Source organism: Macaca fascicularis, chromosome 18, assembly GCF_037993035.2.
Source record: "Macaca fascicularis isolate 582-1 chromosome 18, T2T-MFA8v1.1".
Taxonomy (NCBI): domain Eukaryota; kingdom Metazoa; phylum Chordata; class Mammalia; order Primates; family Cercopithecidae; genus Macaca; species Macaca fascicularis.
Genome location: NC_088392.1, coordinates 71,101,214 through 71,124,683, shown reverse-complemented (window position 1 = coordinate 71,124,683; position 23,470 = coordinate 71,101,214). Strand labels below are relative to the sequence as shown.

General features: G+C 41.6%; 1 protein-coding gene across 2 annotated transcripts in view; it reads left to right on the top strand.

Annotated features, from left to right (window-relative positions):
* METTL4 (methyltransferase 4, N6-adenosine) overlaps positions 1-243 on the top strand; it is a 63,561-nt gene extending 63,318 nt beyond the window's left edge. For both annotated transcript variants that reach the window (XR_012427281.1, XR_010582914.2), the window contains one exon: positions 82-243. The gene's annotated coding sequence lies outside the window, so the exon portion shown is untranslated. The remainder of the gene's footprint in view (positions 1-81) is intronic.
* Positions 244-23,470: the final 23,227 nt, after the last annotated feature.

Genomic DNA, 23,470 nt, shown 5'->3' with positions numbered 1-23,470 from the left:
AGAATGCGTCTCGGCATTGTCCACCTGAGTGTCACAGGAGGGTGGTATTTATCTTGTGGCCCCCATCCTCTATTGCTCCAGTGTTGCCTCATGGATCGTAATTCGTCCAGGCTTCCAGATTGCACATATATGAACGCCATGGTGTCAGAGAAGCACTGGGGCAGAAAATGAGAGATAACTGGTACATCAGAGGGGAGGAGCTGTCAACAGCACCTGTGCCAAGGGCATGTTACCTGTGCCAAGGTAATGTAACCTGTACAACCGCACAAGGTCTGGGTTTGGTTTAATGCACTCATGTTATTGGCTTGATATTCTTAATAATTTTTGGAACAAGTGGCTTTGCATTTTTATTTTTCACTGGTCCTTCCAAATTATTTGGCTGTCAGATGATATTGCATGAAGTTGGTTATTACACAGTAGTTGGAGTAAAATAGTTGTTCCACGAGAATGTGGTAAGGCACAGTGGGTGTTTGATATACTGATATAACGTTCATAACATCCCTATGAGTTAGGTGCTGTTACCCCCATTTTAAAGATGAAGAAATGGGTCTGGGCATAGTGGCTCACGCCTGTAATCCCAGCACTTTGGGAGGCTGAGGTGGGTGGATTACTTGAGGCCAGCAGTTTGAGACCAGGCTGAGCAACATGATGAAACCCCGTCTCTACAAAAAATAGAAAAATTAGCCACGTGTGGTGGTGCACGCCTGTAATCCTAGCTACTCAAGAGGCTGAGGCAGGAGAATCATTTGAACCCGGGAGATGGAGGTTGCAGTGAGTGGAGACTGTGCTGCTACACTCCAGCTGGGTGACAGAGCGAGACTCCGTCTCAAGAAAAAAAAAAAAAGATGAAGAAATAAGGCTGGGTACAGCGGCTCACACCTATAATCCCAGCATTTTGGGAGGGCGAGGTAGGTGGATCACTTGAGGACAGGAGTTCAAGACCAGCCTGGCCAACATGATGAAACCCGTCTCTACTAAAAATACAAAAATTAGCTGGATGTAGTGGGCATCTGTAGTCCCAGCTACTGTGGAAGCTGAGGCATGAGAATTGCTTGAGCCCAGGAGGTGGAGGTTGTGGTGAGTGGAGATCATGCCACTACACTCCAGCCTGGGCTACAGAGTGGAGGAAGAATATCTTGAGGCCAGGAGGTTGAGACCAGCCTGGGCAACACAGTGAAACTTCACTTGTACACAAATTTAAAAAAATTTGCTGGGCATGGTGGTGTACACCTATAGACCCAGCTACTCTGGAGGCTGAGGTGAGAGGATCATTTTAAGCCCAGGAGTTCAAGGCTGCAGTGAGCTATGATGGTACCACTGCACTCCAGCCTGGGTGACAGAGCGAGACTCTGTGGCTAAAAAATCAAAAATGAAAAAAGATTAAGAAACAGATTCAGGTAAGGTAATTAATGTGATGGTTAATTTACAAGGCTGGTGGTAAATGATGAAGCTAGGATTCAAACTAGGGTCTGTGAATGGAAACTCGTGATTCTTTCTGTCACACATGCTTGAGAGTGAGGATGAGCCCTTTTTTTTTCTGCCTTGTATCTTCTGTACAGACTAAAGTTTAGAGGTATGTTCCCCATCAGCCGTAAGTGATGCTCTCGCCACATTCTAACACACTGGACGCTGTGTGGGCACCTGGGTAGACCTGGGTTTGGCAACATCACCAAATTTTCTTCTTCCTTCTTGGATAAGTGAAGAGAGAAGCCATAGAAGTTAGCCAGAGATGCCACAGGGAAGAAGGCATCTGGGCACATTTTAATTTATTTTTATTTTTTAGAGATAGTGTCTCACTGCATTGCCCAGGCTGGTCTCAAACTCCTGCGCTCTAGCAATCCTCCCACCTTGGCATCCCAAAGTGCTGGAGTACAGGCAGGGTACATCTTAAAATTAAAGGGGCCAGGCATGGTGGCTCACGCCTGTAATCCTGGCATTTTGGGAGGCTGAGGCAGGCAGATCACTTCAGGTCAGGAGTTAGAGACCAGCCTGGCCAACATGGTGAAACCCGTGTCTACTAAAAAAAAAATACCAAAATTAGCCGGGCGTCGTGGTGTGAGCCTACAATCCCAGCTACTCAGGAGGCTGAGGCAGGAGAATCGCTTGAACCCAAGAGGTGGAGGTTGCACTGAACCTAGGTCGCGCCACTGCACTCCAGCCTGGGCAACAAGAGTGAAACTCTGTCTCAAAAACAAAAACAAAAACAAAAAACAATGTTATCTGGGTGAGACTACATATACCTCCTATCTAATGAATGGAGAGCAATTAAGTGCAGCAAGAGTAGAACGTGGTGGAGCCGATTTGTTGGCTGAGATTCGGGTGATCGGCTGATTCCAAACCCAGCATGGTGAGAGCTGCATGTTCCCACCCAGCCTCTCTCCTAGGCACTGTGACCTGCACCCCGTCCCCTCCCTGCTGGAGCCACACAGTGGCTGGAGTGTCGCAATCATGTGAAAGTTGTTCCTGCCCAGCACACACCACTGAAAACCTGAAGCAGACTTTTTTCTTTTCATTTCTTTTGTAAAAAATTTCCCTCTGAAAAGCTTTACAAGGCATCTGTGTGTGGCCCACTTCACTGGATATGAAAGTAATAAGAAGGTAATGCTTGATTGGACCGTAGGCCTGGCTTGCCTGGGACAGCCCTGGTTTATACGTGATATTATTATTAATAGTGTCGCCTTTTACTTTTTTTTTTTTTTTTTTTGAGACGGAGTCTCACGCTGTTGCCCAGGCTGGAGTGCAGTGGCACGATCTCGGCTCACTGCAAGCTCCGCCTCCCGGGTTCCCGCCATTCTCCTGCCTCAGCCTCCTGAGTAGCTGGGACTACGGGCGCCCGCCACCGCGCCCGGCTAATTTTTTGTATTTTTAGTAGAGACGGGGTTTCACTGTGGTCTCGATCTCCTGACCTTGTGATCCGCCCGCCTCGGCCTCCCAAAGTGCTGGGATTACAGGCTTGAGCCACCGCGCCCGGCCGCCTTTTACTCTTAAAGGGCGCAGGTTTGGGTCATAAATTAAATGGTTGCTCTAGTTATATTACATCTTCAGACAGGAAGTAACTTATCTAATTGAATATTTATTTGGCTTTCCTGTTTTCGAAAAGCTTTATGGTTGTCAGAGCAGGCTCCACACTACCTGTGGCACCATTACTACGCTAGCAAGTATGCTCTTCTCAGCCCCGCAGAGCAGGTGACTTAAGATGGGCCAACCACACTACCTGGCCTCAGTGACTGGTCTGAGGGAGTGGACATGTGGCCTAAGCCAGGATCCCATTATCATCATCTGGGATTGTCTAACTGAATCCAGGATAGAAGATAATCTTTCCTCTTGTGAGCTGAGATGTTATAAGGATCCAAGCCCAGTGTTGCCTGAGGTTAAATGCACTGGCAGGAAAAAGTGGCTTCAGTTATAGGACAATGTGGCTCATCTCCCAGAGTGTGCCTGTGACTTCCTTTCTCCTCCCATCTTCTCCTTTGTTCTCTTGCCTCTTTGCCCCCAATTCCTGTCTCCTTGATATACAGATCAGTTCAGCTTTTTCCAGCCCTACATCCAAACGTAGGCACTGCATGTCATTCGTGCATCTGAACACCCTTATGGGGCAATCCTAAACAATGGGCTGCCACGGGCATGGTGGCACATGCCTGTAACCCAGCTACTTGGGAGGCTGAGGCAGGAGAATCTCTTGAACCTGGGAGGTGGAGGTTGCAGTGAGCCACGATTGAGCCATTGCACTTCAGCCTGGGCAACAAGAGTGAAACTCTGTCTCAAAAAATTAAAAAATAAAAAATAAAAACACTGGGCTGCCGACTTCAGGACGCAGTCCCCACCTCCCGCTTCTGGAGGAACAGGGCAAAATGGAGATCTGTCCCCACTCCTCAGCCCCACTCAGATCACAGAGATTGAGCATTTTTATTTCCAAAATCACTTGTTCTGTCTATTACAGTAGTAAATTGTGATACTATATATTCATGATGAGAAGATAGGCAAAGAACAATATACCATCAACTAAGAATGATAAAAGGAAATAGTGAGATTTTCATTTCAAATGCAAAGTTCAATAAAACAGCATTAAATCAGTCCATGATCTTACACACGAAAACTTAAGATTGTGGCTTTTTTGCATAAAAAGTAGAAAACATTAGTCTAGACTCTTTTGTTCTGAGTTTCAGAAAGTTAACTTGAACAAACCTGAACAAAAATGGGGAGTGAATTGGTTTATGGAACCAACAGTGAGATGAGTAGGGGAGAGCTTTCTTGAGGACAACTGGAACAAGATAATCAAAGTTTTCAAAGTGCTCTTTCCATCCATGAGTTTTGATCCTCTCTACCTGTTTGCTTCACTTTCTCCTCCTTCATGTGGGCTTTTTCCACTATCAGGGCACTTAGCCTTAGGCAACACTGGGCTTGGATCCTCTAGCATCATAGCTCACAAGAGGAAAGGGTATCCTGGATTCAGCTAGAAAATTCCAGGTGAAACCCTGTCTCTATTAGCTGGGCGTGGTGGCAGGCACCTGTAGTCCCAGATACTTGAGAGGCTGAGGCAGGAGATCGCTTGAACCCTGAAGGCAGATGTTGCAGTGGGCTGAGACTGTGCCACTGCCCTCCAGCCTGGGCAACAGAGTGAAACTGTGCCAAAAAAAAAAAAAAGCCAGGCGCGGTGACTCATGCCTGTAATCCCAACACTTTGGGAGGCCAAGGCGGGCAGCTCACCTGAAGTCAGGAGTTCGAGACCAGCTTGGCCAACATGGTGACACCCTGTCTCTACTAAAAATACAAAAAAATTAGCCAGACACGGTGTCGCCCACCTGTAGTCCCAGCTACTCAGGAGGTAGAGGCAGGAGAATTGCTTGAACCCAGGAGGTGGAGGTTGCAGTGAGCCTAGATTGCACCACTGCACTCCAGCCAGGGTGACAGAGTCTCCACAGGGTGACTGTATCGGAAAAAAAAAAAAAATTCCAGGTGAGAATATTTTTGCTTAGGCCACAGGCCCTCAGACCAGTCACGGAGACCAGGTAGTGTGCTTGGCCCAGCTGAAGTCACCTACTCCCACATGGGTGGGTAGGGCACACTTGTTAGCATAGTAGTAGTGCCTTAGGTGTGTGGAGCCTGCTCTGATGGCCAGGCAGGAACTAGCAAGGCCTGGCTCTGTGTGAACATGCAGTGTTTGATTTTTTTGTCCTTGTGATAGTTTACTGAGAATGATGGTTTCCAGCTTCATCTATGTCCCTATAAAGGACATGAACTCATCCTTTTTTATGGCTGCATAGTATCCCATGGTGTATATGTGCCACATTTTCTTAATCCAGTCTGTCACTGATAGACATTTGGGTTGATTCCAAGTCTTTGCTATTGTGAATAGTGCTGCAATAAACATACGTGTGCATGTGTCTTTATAGCAGCATGATTTATAATCCTTTGGGTATACACCCAGTAATGGGATGGCTGGGTCAAATGGTATTTCTAGTTCTAGATCCTTGAGGAATCGCCACACTGTTTTCCACAACGGTTGAACTAGTTTACAGTCCCACCAACAGTGTAAAAGTGTTCCTATTTCTCCACATCCTCTCCAGCACCTGTTGGTGAAACCCAGTTTCTACTAAAAATACAAAAAAATTAGCTGGCCGTGGTGGCGTGTGCTGGTAACCCCAGCTACTTGGGAGGCTGAGGCAGGAGAATCGGTTGAATCCCAGAGGCAGAGGTTGCAATAAGCCAAGATCGCACCATTGTACTTCAGCCCGGACAACAAGAGCGAAACTCCGTCTCACAAAAGCAAAAACAAAAACAACCTTATGACCTTAATTTATTGAAACAGATACTCACAACTCTCCTTCATGGTAGCTTAAACTTGAGTGCCCTTGAGCTGCTTTTATTTCTTTTCTTAGCCTTGGAAGATTATTTTCCTTACCTTCTTACTCTCTAGGAATCCATTTAAGTGGGTGTGATTATATTGAAGTTAACATTCGTCAGAGACTTGCAGGTTGTCTGGTCTGCTACGTTGTTAGATTTGGAGTCTCCATCTAGAGCTTTTGAGTCTGTCTTAGAGATAGTCTTTTCTTTTTCTTTCCCCACAAGTCACTTCACTGCCCTGTCAGGGGTTGTGGGAGGAGTCGGTTGTAGTAGTGAGCACCACTGCTTTGTTCTAGCTTTTAATGTACTAGAACTCTATAGGCAATGCATATTTGGAAATGATTCTATATGGCAAGTATGCTTATAAATGAATGAAACTGTATGTTAGAAAGAATAGCAGCCAATATTGCTTAGTAAGTGTGATCCTAAAATGTGGCATGTAAACAATTTCAAAATTCACTAGAGGCTAGAACACGTTCTTTAAGTGAATCTCACATGAACACTTTTGTAAAATAACTAAGATTTTCCTAATTCATGGATTTTTGTAGGATATATATCTCTATATTTTTAATGCTGACATAAATTAGTGGACCTGAAATTGTTCAACCACAAACGTGAAGGGTGAGAGGGGGAGCTGATAGAGGAGGAAATCCTGAACGATTTTTATTTGGAATAATGAGAAAGGTATTTGAGGTAGCATTTAGCCAAGACATTGTTTCCTCCTTGCTGGGGGTGGAAGGTGTGGTGGTCCTTAAGATACTCTGCAATGAGAGCTGAGGAAGAAATAAACAGCCATGTTGTTACAGGCAGTTGAAAAAAGGCTATGACGGTGGAAAAGTTTATAAATCTGAACTGTGGGCAATTTTAGACAAGAGAAAATTCATCTGTTTTGAGAAAGGAAGTGACTAGTATGGCTACAATATAGTTATGTGTAGTTATAAAAGAGGATTAGTAAATAATATACATTGGACAATAAAAGAAAAAAGGATCTGTACGGAACCAGAATAGGCATGTTTCCCTCAGCTGCTCTGTTGCTAAGGGTCTCGTCGGTGCCTTCAAAGGGACAAGTTGGTGGCAACACCAGGATGCCTCTGTAGTTATATTTGTGCCATGGGGTCTGTGTCTGTTGCATGAATGACCTTCTCTCTATTCCTAGGTTCTTTGTTACACACTTCATTAGGTGTGTTCGGTCACTCTCAACATTGTTTTTAGTTGTATTCTTAAGGATTGAAGCCAGCCAACCAATTAACCAACCAACCAACAGTCAGATGAGTATGCCCAAGCCTCCTGATATTATTCAGGAGAGAAACCTGAATTGGGTCGATTCACCTAAGGTTGGCAGCGCAGGTACACAGCCTCCTTCAGGGTGGATTCTGCATTAGGTCTTTCTAGCTGGGTATGCCGTGGTATTTTTGCTTGGATCAGCAACGTAAGAGCATTTCTGTAACAAGGACAATACACTGGAATGGGACGCAAAGCCCCTTTAACTGCTGACAGGGCTCTGCTTCAGGCAGCACACAGTTCTGTCTAAAATCTCTGGAGAGCCACCCCTTGAACACCTGGTGAGAAGAGAGTGGCAGGTTTGTTGGAAGCAAGCACACCCTTGGCACAGATAAGAAGATATGATCCTGGGTGTGATTATCCCGGCCTGAAATCTACTGAAACCGTCTCTCTCATTTTCTCTGCAGTAAGTTTTTATTTTCTATTTGGTCTCCTTTGTTATCCTCCTGGACAAACGTCAAACAAGGTATGGAAAAGGACCTTTTTTAAATAGGAAGGAAGGGCTAAAAAAAATAAAAATAGCAGCTGCATAGTCTGTTTTTCCTGGTAATTTACCAGCAATGAAAACCCTGGCCGGGCGCGGTGGCTCACGCCTGTAATCCCAGCACTTTGGGAGGCCGAGACGGGCGGATCACGAGGTCAGGAGATCGAGACCATCCTGGCTAACACGGTGAAACCCCGTCTCTACTAAAAATACAAAAAACTAGCCAGGCGAGGTGGCGGGTGCCTGTAGTCCCAGCTACTCGGGAGGCTGAGGCGGGAGAATGGCGTGAACCCGGGAGGCGGAGCTTGCAGTGAGCTGAGATCCGGCCACTGCACTCCAGCCTGGGCGACAGAGCGAGACTCCGTCTCAAAAAAAAAAAAAAAAAAAAAAAAAAAGAAAACCCCGGCAGTGACTGTGATGCCTCCTTTCTGAGCAGTGAGATCTTCCTGATCACAAACTGCCCGGAAGTCACAGGTGATGCCTTCTTCCCTCCCTAGAAAGGAATGGTTATGGTGAAGTTGCTTGCTGGTGGAGGAAGTGAATACTCTAGGATGTGAAGCACGTATTGATAGAAGTTAGAGGATTGCCTTTAGTAATGTAGCAGTTATTACATGTAACTCTCATCATTTAAAGATGGATACTGATTGGTTTTACACCTTTTCAATATTTAGCTGCCTCAAACTATAACTGCTTTCTATTTTAAGATCAAAATAAGCAAGAAAAACTTGTGGTTAGTAAATAACAGACTAGGTAAATCCTAAAGGATTTGATTTCATACCATCAAAGAGAGACATTTGCTAACAGGGAAAACATATTTCAGTCCACATTTGTGTCAATGGCATAAAAGCGACAAGATTCCTGCCCTTTTGTGTTTCACATATCTGTAATTAAAACTTTCCTTAATATGTCCTTTGAGTGTTTATATACATATATACATGTATGCATTCATATAATTGAAGCCTGATGAAACCCAAACATTTATGTGAAAATTAAGTGTTTTTTAATTTACCATTTAGTGCCTGTTGCCAGCTACTGAGGATCTCTTCTTGAAAAAATAGAAAGTGGAAATGACATAACAGTCTATTTGATGACCAAAGATAAAATGATTATTATATGGTTTAAATGGTTTCTTTAGTTAAAAGCAATTAAATCTTTGGCCTTGTAATACTGCATGTTGGTTGACTAGTTCTCATTCCCACACCAGCTGGCTGGCAGACCTAGATTCTTCAGTATTTTCCACATAAAATCTGGAATGAGCATTGTCTTAGTTGGTTTCTGATGCTATAACAAAATACCTGAGAGTGGGTAATTTGTAAACAACAGGAATCCATTGCTTACGGTTCTGGAGGCTGGGTAGTCCAAGACCAAGGATCCAGCAAGTTCAGTGTCTGGTGAGGGTCAGTTCCTCATCGATGGTGCCTTGTTGCTGTGTCCTCACAGAGCAGAAGAGGAAAAAGGAGACAAGCAGGCTCCCTCAAGCCCTTTTATACGGCACGAATCCCATTCACGAGGGTGGAGTCTTCATGCCTAATCACCTCTTAAAGTCTCTACCTCATAATACTATTGCATTAGAAATCAAGTTTCAATATGAATTTTGGAGGGGACACAGACCGTAGCAGACACTTACTGTTCTGTGTGTCAAAACTCTGCCCTTTTAAAGCAGACCACCACCTCCACTGTCAGGCAATGGAAGCTGTCATCATTTTGGCCACAGCGATTGGTCTAGGGGTGGACACTTGACCCATGCTGGGCCCGCCACAGGATCCCCTCTGGCCACAGTCGGTGGTGGAGCTGTAAGACCTGGGGCTGTGGGGGTCTGTGTTCCCTGCCACAGTGAGGTATTGAGGTCAGCATCCAGAGACGAGCAGAGATGAGAAATGGAGAGTGAGTGGGTTCCTGCTCCTGGTTCCACGCCCATTTCTAGCTTTTCAGAGATGGGCTTAAGTGAACATCTCCCTTCTTTCCACACCCCCACTCTTTTTTCTAAACTAGTTAGAATCAGGGTTTTTTGTTTTTCTTTTTTTCACATGCAAACTAAAGAGTCTATAAAGGAAGAAAATTCAGCCACATGCAACATTTCATGAATTTTGGTAGACCGTTTTTTTGGAGGGGGAGATTACCTTCAGCATTTCACTTAAAATATCTCCCTCCAGGCTTTTGTTACTCGCCCAAGTTTCTCCTTCCCTATGAGCCCAGTGTCTTCCTCCAAATGCACTCCGTACCCCTCCGCCATTAGAATTGGGCAATCTGCATTTCTTCTCTTCCACTGATTGAAGCAAAACTTTTCTTTCTTTTAAAAAACATATTTTCCCTCTTACTTAAGAAACCAAAGCCCAACCAATGTGTTGCTATTGCAAATGTGGCTTTATTAAGATGTTCTTCCTACAAAGGAATTTTTGTATTGACTGCTAAGAGAATACAAATTTTTCCATATTATAACACCTGTGATTTTTTTGATCGTTGTCCTCACTAGCTAAGCAGCTTAATGTCATTTTCAAGGCACTTTAACAGTACATTTTATTTGGAATAGCCAATCTTTCTCTCTTTCTTTTTCCACCCCATTTTCCATGCAAAACCTAGACACACCTCTCATTGATTCTGCCATTACATCCCATGCTGACCAATATAATCTAAATCTTCTTTCTTTTCATTGAAGATCTTCAAATTCTACCACTTCCACATGTTTTATGATTTACTTGAATGAAATGTTTGAAGTGACTTGTGATTTTGCTCAAAATAAATGCACATGCCATATTTAGGAATTTCTCCCTCACTCCCACCTTTCCCACTTCCCCCAACTGTTCTTGCTGTTGAAATAGAGGTGTGTCTGAGAGGGCAGAAGATTGGAAAGGAAGAAATGACAATTTTCTTAAATTATTTCTAATGTTACTGAGAAGGGGAATTCTGGAGGAAGATGACTATTATAGTCCCATCCTGGGGTGCAATTCTCTCTCTGAAATCTAAATAAGAACACTTGACGGTGTAGGGATAGGGCTTAAGGAGGCTTTTTTTTTTTTTTGTGCTTGCAGCAAATGAGACATTGATATTTTCTCAATTACCCTGACTGTGCTGGATCAAACATGGCCATCAATTCTTTTCAGCCTCTCCCATGAAAAGCTGGTGTGCCTTTCTCCTCCCTTCAAATCTGGGCTGCTGGCTTTGTAAATTGCTTTGACCAGTAAAATGTAGTGGAAGTGATGTATGACTTCTCAGCAAGGTCTTCAGAGGTCTTGCAGTTTTTGCTCATTCCCACCTGGAATGTTTCTCCACCATACTACAAATGGAGCAGTCCTGCCAGGTCAGCTGTGTGGAAGAGGTTAGTGTTCTCATACTTAACTGAGCCCTATCGACTGTGTGCTTTTCTCTAGCCATATTCAGATGTTTGGGTACAGATGTGAAGTAGGTACAAAGTTGAATTCAGTTACGATTGGGGCTTAGAGTGTGAGGGAGTTCGGGAGGGTCAAGATAACTGATCATGTGTGGAAAGGAGTGGTTACAATGATGGCTCCTGGAAGGAATATAAGCCCATTAAGGGGACAAGTGAAGAAGACATGAGGAGGGTAAGGATTTAGGAAAAGGGACAACATAAATGGATTGAATACAACCTTGTGAGAAAAGCTGCCAGTGGTGTTACTTGTTTAGCATCTGATGCTAGTACACATTGTGATCGTAGGAAAACTACTTACATTTATTGATTTGTACAATCAGGGAGTTGTACTAGAATAAACTCTAAGATTTCTTTGCAGCTCTAATGATTTGTCATTCTAGGAGTCCATGTAAAAGTAGCCTATGACATAGACACTAATGAGGAATGATTCAGTTTTGCCAAAAAAAAAAAAAAAAAAAAAAAAAAAAATACTGGCAAACGGCTGCTAAGGTCTCTCATAAAGCTTAAGGTTAATTAGCCACTAATTATTTCTCTCACTTGTTTGCTGCGTTCTTTTTGGATGGCTGCTGCACAAATAAGTACTTTTGGAATAAGCATTTAGAGATGTAATGAGATGTATCTGGAATCACTGGAAAGATGGGCTAAAGGACAGAACAACACAGTGGGAGGAAGGAGTGCTGGGTTTCTGCCCTACCTCTAACTCTGTTCTGTTTTGTTGCATAAGTCATGCTTACTGCTTTCACTATGATTTATTAAAAGTTCTGAGAGACTTTGTAATTTTTGCTTCACATGAATATTTGACTAAATCAGAGCTGGATACAGAAGCCTTGGAATAGAAGGGGTATGATTGTATTATTTCACTTGTTCGTCAGTAACTAGACTAGATAATGCAGCCATGATGGCATTTTGGGAAAGATGTGAAAGCAAATAAGACTTTTTAGCATCCTAGTCAAAGGGTTTTCATTTTAATTGAAAAGAAGCTTCTAATACTCACGCCATTGCTCGTGCTGGCAATTGCAGCCACCACTATACCTGACTATTGCAATTTCTTCAAACTTGTCTCCCTGCGTTCTTTGGTTCTTGCTTCAGTTTATTCACCACCTAGCAGCTAGAGGTGACCTTTTATAAAGTAAGTCAAGTTGTTTTACTTCCTTTCTTGAAGCCTTCCGTTGACTTCCTATTAGGTTGAGCATAAAGTCCAGACTCCTCATTTTTGCCTTCAAACTCTTGCAGGAAATGACCTGCCCTGAACCAATTTCCACTTCATTCACCATGTTCCGGACACACTGATCTACTCTCCCCAAAACATAGAGAATTCTTCCCTATCTCAGGACTTGGTACCAGTGGGTCTCTCTACTTGGAAAGCTCTTTCAGATCTCTGCAGGGCTCGCTGATCACTATAAACACTTGCCTTTTTTGTTTGTCTTTTGGTTTTCTGTCTCTCTTTGAACTAGACAGAAATATGTGATATGCCCTTGTCTATTCCACTGGCTGGTGTAGCCCCTGTGCTTAGGAGAGCATCTAGTAGGTACATAGCACAATTTTTAATGGCAAAGAGAGGGAGCACATAAGTAGGTGGAGTAGAAGGTAGTTTGTCTAGAGTCAGTTGAGGGGGGTTGAGCCTGGGCTACTCAATTCTAAAATACTGGCTATTTCTAAGAAACTTTTATTTTAGTTTCGGGGTACATGTGAAGGTTTGTTTCATAGGTAAACTCATGTCATGGAGGTTTGTTGTACAGATTATTTCATCACTCAGGAATTAAACCGAGTACCCAATAGTTATCTTTTCTGCTCCTCTCCCTCCTCCCACCTTCCATCTTCAAGTAAACCCCAGTGTCTGCTGTTTCCTTCTTTGTGTTCGTAAGTTCTCAGCATTTAGCTCCCACCTATAAGTGAGATCATGTGATATTTGGTTTTCTGTTCCTGCGTTACTTTTCTGAGGATAATAGCCTTTAGCTCCATCCATGTTCCTGCAAAAAACATGATCTCAGTTTTTCTATGGTTGCATGGTATTCCATGGTATATATGTACCACATTTTCTTTATCCAATCTGTCATCGATGGGCATTTAGGTTGATTCCATGTCTTTGCTATTGTGAATAGTGCTGCAGTGAACATTTGTGTGCATATGTCTTTGTGGTAGAATGATTTATATTCCTTTGGGTATATACCCATTAATGGGATTGCTGGGACGAATGGTAGTTCTGCTTTTAGCTCTTTGAGGAATCACCACACTGCTTTCCACAATACTGACCATATTATCTGTCCCATGACTATTAAAGCTTTACTTCTTACATCTTGAAAAATCTGTAGCCTTCAAGATTCCCTGCTTAAAATGCAAATAAACTTGTGAGTTTACTTATAAAGCTTATACCAACTAACGTTTTGGTTCCTAGTGACCACCTAGGAATCAATAGGATACAGGATGTGTAAGTGGCAAAGCCATGAGCAGGGAAGTAAACAGAGCCAAAGGGCAAAGGGGCAACTAGGAAGAAAAATGTCAGAAAAGGGACAAAGTGAAAAAGTGGTGGGAGGAGAGAATGATACCAGCATTTTGTCTAGAGTGGGAACATTTTTGTGTCCCAGTCTATAAGACAGTGGTACTGTTGACAACTGGTAATGTATGTTTCCAAGTATCAGAAAATTTTTGGCTTTTAAGCTGATTCTCTCTCTCTCTTTTTTTTTTTTTTGCATAATAAAGTATCAAGCAATTTAAAGCAGATCCTTGATAGTTTTTCTTGGTTACAGATAAACTGGGGAAGGGAAAGCTATGTCTGCTAACAAACAAGGAGAACCCACCATTATTACATAAGACAATGTAAGTTGCTTAAGCATAAACATTTCAAAGAAAGATTTGGTATCCTATAAAGTTGCAGTTTCTATGGTGACAATGTATTTTTAATGACACCATTAAACGGTAGTATGACTAGTTGTAACTAAGGAGTGCTGAATAGTCACAGCTGTGCTGTTTGAAGTTTATGTGTCTATTTTCCAGGATGGTTTTAAATGACTTCAAAAATAAAAGTGTTGTATAACAGAACATCACTTTGGTATATAATGTATTTACATTTTACAAATAGAAAAGGCCTTAGAGAATGTGAATTCTCATTTCACCGCATGCATGCACACATGAACATGAGTTAAACACATATGTGTGCACATGTTATAGACGAAGATATGGAGACAAAGATTAAGTAGTTTTTCCAGCTTATTTAGTTAGTGACAGAATTAGGCTAAGAGCTCAGGTTTTCCCACCTCGAAAGCAGTTTCCGTCTACCATTGCATACTGCTTCTTCCCCACACAATACGGCACACAGCCACTCCATGTTCTTTTCATACATCACAATTAGTAAGAAGTTGCAGGCCGGGCACAGTGGCTCACGCCTGTAATCACAGCACATTGGGAGGCCGAGGCGGGCGGATCACAAGGTCAGGAGTTAGAGACCAGCCTGGCCAACATGGTGAAACCCCGTCTCTACTAAAGATACAAAAAATTAGCTGGGCATGGTGGCGGGTGCCTGTAATCCCAGCTACTCGGGAAGCCGAGGCAGGAGAATCGCTTGAATCCGGGAGGCGGAGGTTGCAGTGAGCTGAGGTCACGCCATTGCACTCTAGACTGGGTGACAGGGCGAGACTCTGTCTCAAAAAAAAAAAACAAACAAAAAAATAAGTAGCAATGAGTTTGTATCACCCTGTGGGGTTGCGAGGTGATTAGGACCCAGTTGAAATAGTGATGAATTAGTAACATAATTGATAGAGTCTATAGATGGATTTCAAGAGCTTTAAAAATTGTTCACAGGTGTGTACATGCATATATTTTTCTAATGAGGGGCTTTACCAATTCTTAAGGAATTTGTGACCTCTTTCCAAATAAGTGACAAATTATGGCTCTTGCCCCATTTATAATGTCAAAATACCATAAACAAAAAGGAAAAGTAAATAGTATATTGAGAAAAACATTTATGATAAAAGATTAATATCCTTCATTTATGAAGAACATATACACATCCAGAAAAATATCAAGACCCAGCTGAAATTAGAGTAAAGGAAATAAATGGAAAATATACCTAACAGGAGGTAAAAATGGTTAATATAAATGAAAATTATTCTTCCTCATTAGTTATTAGTGAAAAGAAAATTAAAACAATAAAAATTTACCATTTTCACCTATTGAAATAGCACAGATTGAAGACAACCATGGTAGTAGTCTATGTGGCGAAGAGACGGTCAGATAACCGGATTTCTATACTGTTGACTGTTACTGGGAGCACAGGCTGGGGTGAAGTTTTTGGGAATTAAATTAATAATTTGGACAAAGAGCCTTAAAAATGTTCATAACCGGGTATGGTGGCTCATGCCTGTAATCTCAGCACTTTGGGAGGCTGAGGCAGGCAGATCACGAGGTCAGGAGTTCCAGCCCATCCTGGCCAACATGGTGAAACCTTGACTCTACTAAAAATACAAAAATTAGCCAGGCATGGTGGCGCATGCCTGTAATCCCAGCTACTCAAGAAGCTGAGGCAGGATAATTGTTTGAACCCAGAAGGCAGAGGTTGCAGTGAGCTGAGATTGTGCCACTGCACTCCAGCCTGGGTGACAGAGAGAGACTCCAAGGCTCTGTCTCAAAAAAAATAAAAATAAAAAGTTCATAACCAGTAATTCAAATTCCAAGGAAACACTTTCATTCTAAGGCAATAATCAGAAGTGCTCACTAAGATTTATCTGTAGAAGTGTTTCTTTTAGTGTTAGGTAAAATAGTAAAAAATGTGGAAAAACACAGATGTCATGTATAACATAGGGAAAATGTTAAATAAAATATTGCATTTCTGTGAATCCAATAAATTGTCTTGATAATTTTGTTAATGATATGGAAACCTCTTGTGATATAAGATGATATTTAAAACTACTCAGACTTCTAAAATGCTTGTAGATTATTATTCTAATTAGATAACCTAATTAAAAGATACTTAAAGGAAATATACTAAAATGTTAGTAATGGTTATCTCCAGGGCCAGGGGATTCTTAATTATTATTTTTTTCCTTTTTGTACTTTTATATATTTTCTCAGATTTCTATAGTGAATTTTTGTATTTTCAGAAGTGAAATAAAAGTTATGTAAAAAAGTTTGCTGAACATATTTTTCATGTTACCTTAGTGGTTCTGATGTCACAAAAATCTGTTTTCCTAAAGAATGGTAGAAATTAGAAACACATCTTTTTGGGGGGGGGAAACAACCCAGCTCACTAAAATGCAATAAAATTTGACCTTTTTTTAAATTTAAAAAATATCTGTATATCCGGGCGCAGTGGATCACGCCCGTAATCCCAGCACTTTGGAAGGGTGAGGCAGGAGAAAGGCTTGAGTCCAGGAGTTCGAGACCAGCCTAGGCAACATTTCTATTACAAATAATAAAATAAAATAAAATAAAATAAAAATCTATGTAACCTATTTGGGCCAGATGCTGAGGAAACACACATGAATAAGATATTGTTGCTGACACCCACAGTTTATGTTCTACTGGGAAAGATAGGCATTTAATAAGGTTAATAACACAGCTCATTTGTACTTTGTCATGTGGCAACACGAAGAAAAGAGTGATGAAGGATTCCTGAGGAAATAGAGAGATGGGGTGATACTTGATTCAAATCTTGAATGATGGGTAGGAGGTCACGAGGTGAGCAAAAATGAAATGATTTGCCCCTTAAAGGGAAGACGAAGTGTTAAGCATGGGGACATAAAAGGGGAGTACTGTTTTGAGAACAGGCCTTTTAATTTGGCCAGAAAGATGGAGAAAGGCCAGCTGTTGCAAGCTGTTTGTTTGTCAGATGTCTGAACCATGCCTTGTAAGCAAAAAGGGGTTATGAAAGTCACTGAGCCATACAAATAAATCAGATTTGATTAGATAATGAATATGTAAAGGAATCATCTTTGCCTGCAACAACAGAAATAATGATTCAAGAATCATCCATTCAATAATTATTTAGATCTTTTTATTGAAACAATACTCAATATGGTAGAGCTTTAAAAAAAATCTAAAGGTTCTACCAAGGTGCCGCTTTGCAGTGATTATCCCACAGAGGAGGATATCTGATATCAGAGATGCATTGGTTTGGCATAAAATGGTATTAATGTGGCCAAAACCACAGTCTCCTTGTAAATTCAGTTGACAGACAGAAAATTTTGTTTTGTGGCTGCCAGCTCCATGAAGCAGTTTGCAATGGCATCTGCTATTTATAAAGGCTATTTATATGTTGGAAGTGTGTGGCTGCATCCGTATCAAATCTTAACTTTAAATTAAAATTGAGCAAAGTGCGGGTTCTCTCTATGTGCTTCACTTCAGTGTCCTGGTGAAGCTCTGTGGTGATCTTTATAATAAGAAGGTTATCTAATGGTCTAAGAGCACTCTGGTTGTCTTTGCTTGGCCCAGGTATTATTCCTGAGCTTGCTATTAAATTGGTGCAAATGTGATTGTGGTTTTTGCCATTACTTTTAATGGCAAAACCCATTACTTTTAATGGCAAAAACCTCAATTATTTTTGCACCAACCTAATATAATCACGAATTACAACATGGGTGTATTTATCCCTCACATTTTTCAAGTGCCAGTATTTTTTAGAAGGATCACTTTTTTCAGGACTACTATTGCATTGTTTCTGAATTGTGACGCTCTCCCACTTCCCAGTTGTAATAGTAGATAAATAATAGTAGTAATAGAGATAAATAACCAACTCCCAAATTAACTTACCCCTACACCCACATTCTTGGTTATCTTTATTTTTCATTTTTATTTATTTGTTTTTTTTGAGATGGAGTCTCGCTCTGTCACCCAGGCTGGAGTGCAGTGGCGCGATCTTGGCTCACTGCAAGCTCCACCTCCCGGGTTCAAGCTATTCTCCTGCCTCAGCCTCCAGGGTAGCTGGGACTATGCCCGCCACCACGCCCGGCTAATTTTTTGTGTTTTTAATAGAGATGGGGTTTCACCGTGTTAGCCAGGATAGTCTCGATCTCCTGACCTCGTGATCCGCCCTCCTCGGCCTCCCAAAGTGCTGGGATTACAGGCGTGAGCCACCGCGCCCGGCCCATTCTTGGTTATCTTTTAAAAAGCATCTACCAGTTTAATTTGTATTTAAGATATGTAGCTCAGTTCTTGAATACTAGTGGTGATTATGTAAACGTGTTATTTAAGCATTTCCTGAGGTTTATCTTTCTCTCCTCTGCTGAGTGGCGGGAGGGAAGCTGCATGCTTATTCGTCACCTTATTTAAGATGACGATGTTGTTTAGTGAAAGAGGATTGGATTGTGATGCAGAAGACATAGTTCAATTTCAGCTTCAAAGTTTACTCACTGTATGATCTGTGACGGTTATGTGTCAACTTGACTGGGCAAAGGATGCCCAAATAGCCAGTAAAACATTATTTCTGAGTAAGTCTGTGAGGTTGCTTCCAGAAGAGATTATATTTGAAGTGATAGACTGAGTAAAGATCTTTCCTCACCAATATGGGAGGGCATGATTCAATCCATTGAGGGCTCAAATAGAATAAAGGGTGAGGAAGAGTGAATTCACTCCTTCTCTTCTTTAGCTGAGACATCCATCTTCTCCTGCCCTTGGGCAGCAGATCTCCTGGTTCTTGAGCCTTCAGACTCTGGGACTTACACCAGTGCCAGCTTCCCACTCCTGGCCCTGGTTCTTGGGTCTTCTGACTTCGACTGAATTATATCACGGGCTTTCCTGATTCTTCAGCTTGCAGGTGGCATATTGTGAGATTTCTCAACCTCCATAGTTACATAAACCAATTCCCATAATAAATATCCTTTTCTCTATCTCTATAAATCCTACTGGTTCTGTTTCTCTGAAGAACTCTAAATAATATACACCTAAGCCAAGAGCTGCTTAATTTCACTACAGTTTTTTCCTATATTCTTTATTTGTTGGTCGTATGTTATCCCAAGTTGAATCTGTGAAACCTGCTTGATAAACAGACTTTTTAGAGCGATCTCGAAATAGAGAAAACCTTCAGGAGAGGATTTAAAATATAGTAATTTCTGGAAAATAAGATAGCAAGATAGCTAGAAAGATAAGGAGGCATGAAACTCAGAGAATCCATAAGAGTTACAGAAGTGCAAGGAAATCCAGGGCCTAAGAGATCATTTCTCCATTGAAAGAAAGCAGTGGGGGATTATCTAAAATAATCATAATCCTAATAAAATGATACATGTCAGGTAGGAAAGAGCTTTAAAATATCTGATGCAGAAGGCTGTGGGAAACAAGGAGACATAAAGAACTAATGCAATGAAGTAACCGATGGGGAAGATTTTTCTTTTTGTAGAAAATAGCCCAGGATGAATCACAAGCTATAGACTAAACTCAGCTTATTTACTTGGAGTCTGAGAAAACAGCGTAGGGCTATTTAGTGAAAAGCACTCTTGGAAAATTACATGTAGATACCACTTCGTTTGATAAACTATACTCTGCTTTTGTTCTGAGACTTTCAACATTAGAGCAGGAATGTTTGTTTAGAGATTTAAAAATCTTTTAATAGACAATGCTTTAGAGCAATTCTAGGTTTATAGAAAAATTGCACAGAAATTACAGGGAGTTCCCAAATAATCCCCCTTCTCTCACAAGCAGTTTCCCCTATTATTAAAATCTTGAGCCGGGTGTGGTGGCTCGTGCCTGTAATCCCAGCACTTTGGGGGGCCGAGGCAGGCGGATCACTTGGGGTCAGGAGTTCGAGACCAGCCTGGCCAACATGGTGAAACCCAATCTCTACTGAAAATATAAACAATTAGCCAGGCGTGGTGGTGCACACCTACAATTCCAGCTACTTGGAAGGCTGAGACAGGATAATGGCTTGAACCCGGGAGGTGAAGGTTGCAGCAAGCCAAGATTGTGCCACTGTACTCTAGCCTGGGCAACAGAGTGAGACTTTGTCAAAAAAAAAACAAAAACAAAAGCAAAAAACAAACAAACAAAACCTTGCATTACTGTGGTACATTTGTTATAATTAATGAACCAATACAAATGGATTATTATTAACTAAAGTACACAATCAATTTTAGGGCTCCCTCTTTTGTTGCAGAGTTCTATGAATTTTGACAAATGCATGTCTCCACCATTACAGTATCATACAGAATACTTTCACTGTCCTCAGAATCCTGCTTACCCCCTCTTCCTTTTCCTCAACCTGTGGCAACCACGGATCTTTTTGCTTTCTCTCTTCCTAGTTTTGTCTAATATGCCATATAGTTGGAATCATATAATACATAACCTTTTCAGATAGGCTTCTTTTACTTAGTAATACACATTTAAGTTTCCTCGACATCTTTCATGACCTGATAACTCTTTTATTGTTAGTGTTGACTAATATTCCATTGTCTGTATGTACCACAGTCTATTCATTCATCTACTGAAGGACATCTTAGTTGTTCCCAAGTTTTGACAATTAGGTGCTATAAACATCTGTGTAGCGGATTGTGTGTATCAGTTGGGTAAATATTAAGATGTGCGATTGCTGGATATGTTGTAAAAATTTGTTTAGTTTTGCAAGAAACTGCCAAACCATCTTTCAAAGCAACTCCACCATTTTGCATTCCTACCAACAGTGGAAGTTCCTATCGCTCCACATCCTCATCTGCATTTGGTGGTGTCTGTTTTGGATTTTAGCCATTCTAGAGATGTATAGTGCCATCTTACTGTTGTTGTAATTGCAATTCCCTGCATATGATGTTGAACATCTTTTAATTTTCTTATTTGACATCTGTATATCTCTGGTAAGGCATCTGTTCAGTGATTTTGCCCATTTTAAAACTGAGCAGGCTGGGCACAGTGGCTCACGCCTGTAATCCCAGCACTTTGGGAGGCCGAGGCAGGTGTATCACGAGGTCAGGAGATCGAGACCATCCTGGCTAACACGGTGAAACCCCATCTCTGCTAAAAATACAAAAAATTAGCTGGGCGTGGTGGCGGGCGCCTGTAGTCCCAGCTACTCGGGAGGCTGAGACAGGAGAATGGTGTGAACCCGGGAGGCGGAGCTTGCAGTGAGCCGAGATCCGGCCACTGCACTCCAGCCTGGGCCATGAGCAAGACTCCGTCTCAAAAAAAAAAAAAAAAACAAAAAAAACTGAGCACAGATCAGAACAAGGATCTCTGAGGGAGAAAAAAAGAAGTAAAATTGAGCCACTATTTTTGTTTTAACCGTTGTTTGCATATTTTGAACACAAGACCTTTATTAGTTATGCATTTTGCAAAGATTTTCTCCCAGTCAGTAAGTTAGTTGTCTTTTTACTCTCTCGAGTGGATTAGAAGTTTTTAATTTCAATGAAGTCCAACTTATCAATTTATTTTTCATTGATTGTGCTTTTGTTGTTGTATTAAAAAACTCACTTTAGGTCACCCTGCTTCTCTCTTGTTTTCTTCTAGAAGTTTTAAAGTTTTGTGTCTTTCATTTAGATCTATGATCCATTTTTAGTTAATTTTTGTAAAAGGTACAAGGCCCGTGTCTAGATTCTTCTTCCTCGTCCCCCTACTGCCCTTCCCCCGCCCTCCTCCTCCCTCCTTCTCCCTCCTCCTCCTTCCTCCTCCTCCTTCCTCCTCCTCCTTCCTCCTCCTTCTTCCTCCTCCTGCTCCTTCTTCCTCCTCTTCCTCCTCTTCCTCCTTCTTCCTCCTCCTTCTTCTTCAAATGTAGATTTCCATTTGCTCCAGCACTATTTTTTGAAAGGAAAATCCTTTCTTGGTTGTATATCCTTTGCTGCTGTGTCAAAGATCTGTTGGCTATATTTGTGTGGGTCTATTTCTGGACTCTCTGTCCTGTTTCATTTACCTTTTAATCAGTGTTTTTCAATACCGTACTGTATTGCTATAGTTTTATAGTATGTTTTGAAGTTAGGTAGTATCTGTCCTCCAAGTATTTTCTTTTTCAGCATTGTGTTGGCTATTTTGGGTCTTGCCTTTCCATGTATACTTTAGAACCAGCTTGTTAGTAGCCAGTTTGTCTACAGACAAAAAGCAAGCATCAGAACCAGATTCAGTTGTGGCAGAGATTATGAATTATCAGACTGGTATTTTAAAATAATTATGATTACTAAGCAAAGAGCACTAATGGAAAAAGTGGACAACATACAAGAATAGGTGCATAATATAAGCAGAGAGGTAGAAACTCTAAGAAAGAATCAAAAGGAAATGCTAGAAATAAAAAATATAAATAAAAAGGAACTGTAACAAAAATAAAGAATGCCTTTTATAGGCTCATCAGTGGACTGGGCATGGCCAAGGAAAAACTCAGTGAGTTTGAACGTATGTCAAGAGAACCTTTCAAAATTAAGATGCAAGGGGAAAAGAATAAAACAAATGGAACAAAATTATCAGGAACTCTGGGAGAATTACAAAATGTGTGGCATATGTGTAAGGGAATACCAAGAGAAGGAGAGAAAGAGACAGAACCCAGTGGCTCATGCCTATAATCCTAGCACTTTGGGAAGCCAAAGTGGGCAAATTGTTTTAGCCCAGGAGTCAGAGACCAGCCTGGGTGGCATGGCAAAAGCCCATATCTACTACTACTAAAAAAAAAAAAAAAAAGAAAAAAAATTAACGGGGCAGAGTGGCAAACACCTGTAGCCCCAGCTACTTGGAAGGCTGAGGTGGAGAATCACCTGAGCCAGGAAGTTGAGGCTGCAGTGAGCTGTGATTGTGCTACTGCACTCCAGCCTGGCTGATGGGAGTGAGACTCCATCTCAGGTGGGGTAGGGGGAAGAAGGGGTTGGGGAGAGAGAGAGACAGAGAGTTAGAGAGAGAGAGAGAGAGAGAGAGAGAGAGAGAGAGAGAGAGAGAGAGAATATTTGAAGTAATAATGACTGAGAATTTTTCGAGATTAATCACAGACACCAAACCACAGATTGATGAAGCTCAAAGAACACTGCTATGGTTTGAATATTTGTGCCCTCCAAAACTCATGTTGAAATTTAATCCCAAATGTGGCAGTACTGAGAGGTGGGATCTGTATGAGGTGATTGAATGGATTAATCCATTCATGGATTAGTGGGTTAGTAAATTAATGGGCTATCATGGGAGCAGGACTAGTGGCTGCTTTTTTCTTATACATGTGTTTATATCTTTGAAGGAAATTATACAGCTAAAGAAAAACATGAGATGGATGATTGTGAAGATCTGTTTGTTTTGTAGGTAATAATAATAGCAAATGACAATAGCAACACAACACACATTCATTGAGTGCATGGTGATGTGCTGGGTACTGCAAGAAACAGATATGAAAGGTCATGTCTTTTTTTTTCCTTTGAGATGGAGTCTTGCTCTGTTACCCAGGCTGGAGTGCAGTGGTGCAATCTCGGCTCACTGCAAGCTCCGCCTCCCAGGTTCAAGCGATTCTCCTGCCTCAGCCTCCAGAGTAGTTGGGACTACAGGCGCCTGCCACCACATTTGGCTAATTTTTTGTATTTTTAGTAGAGATAGGGTTTCAC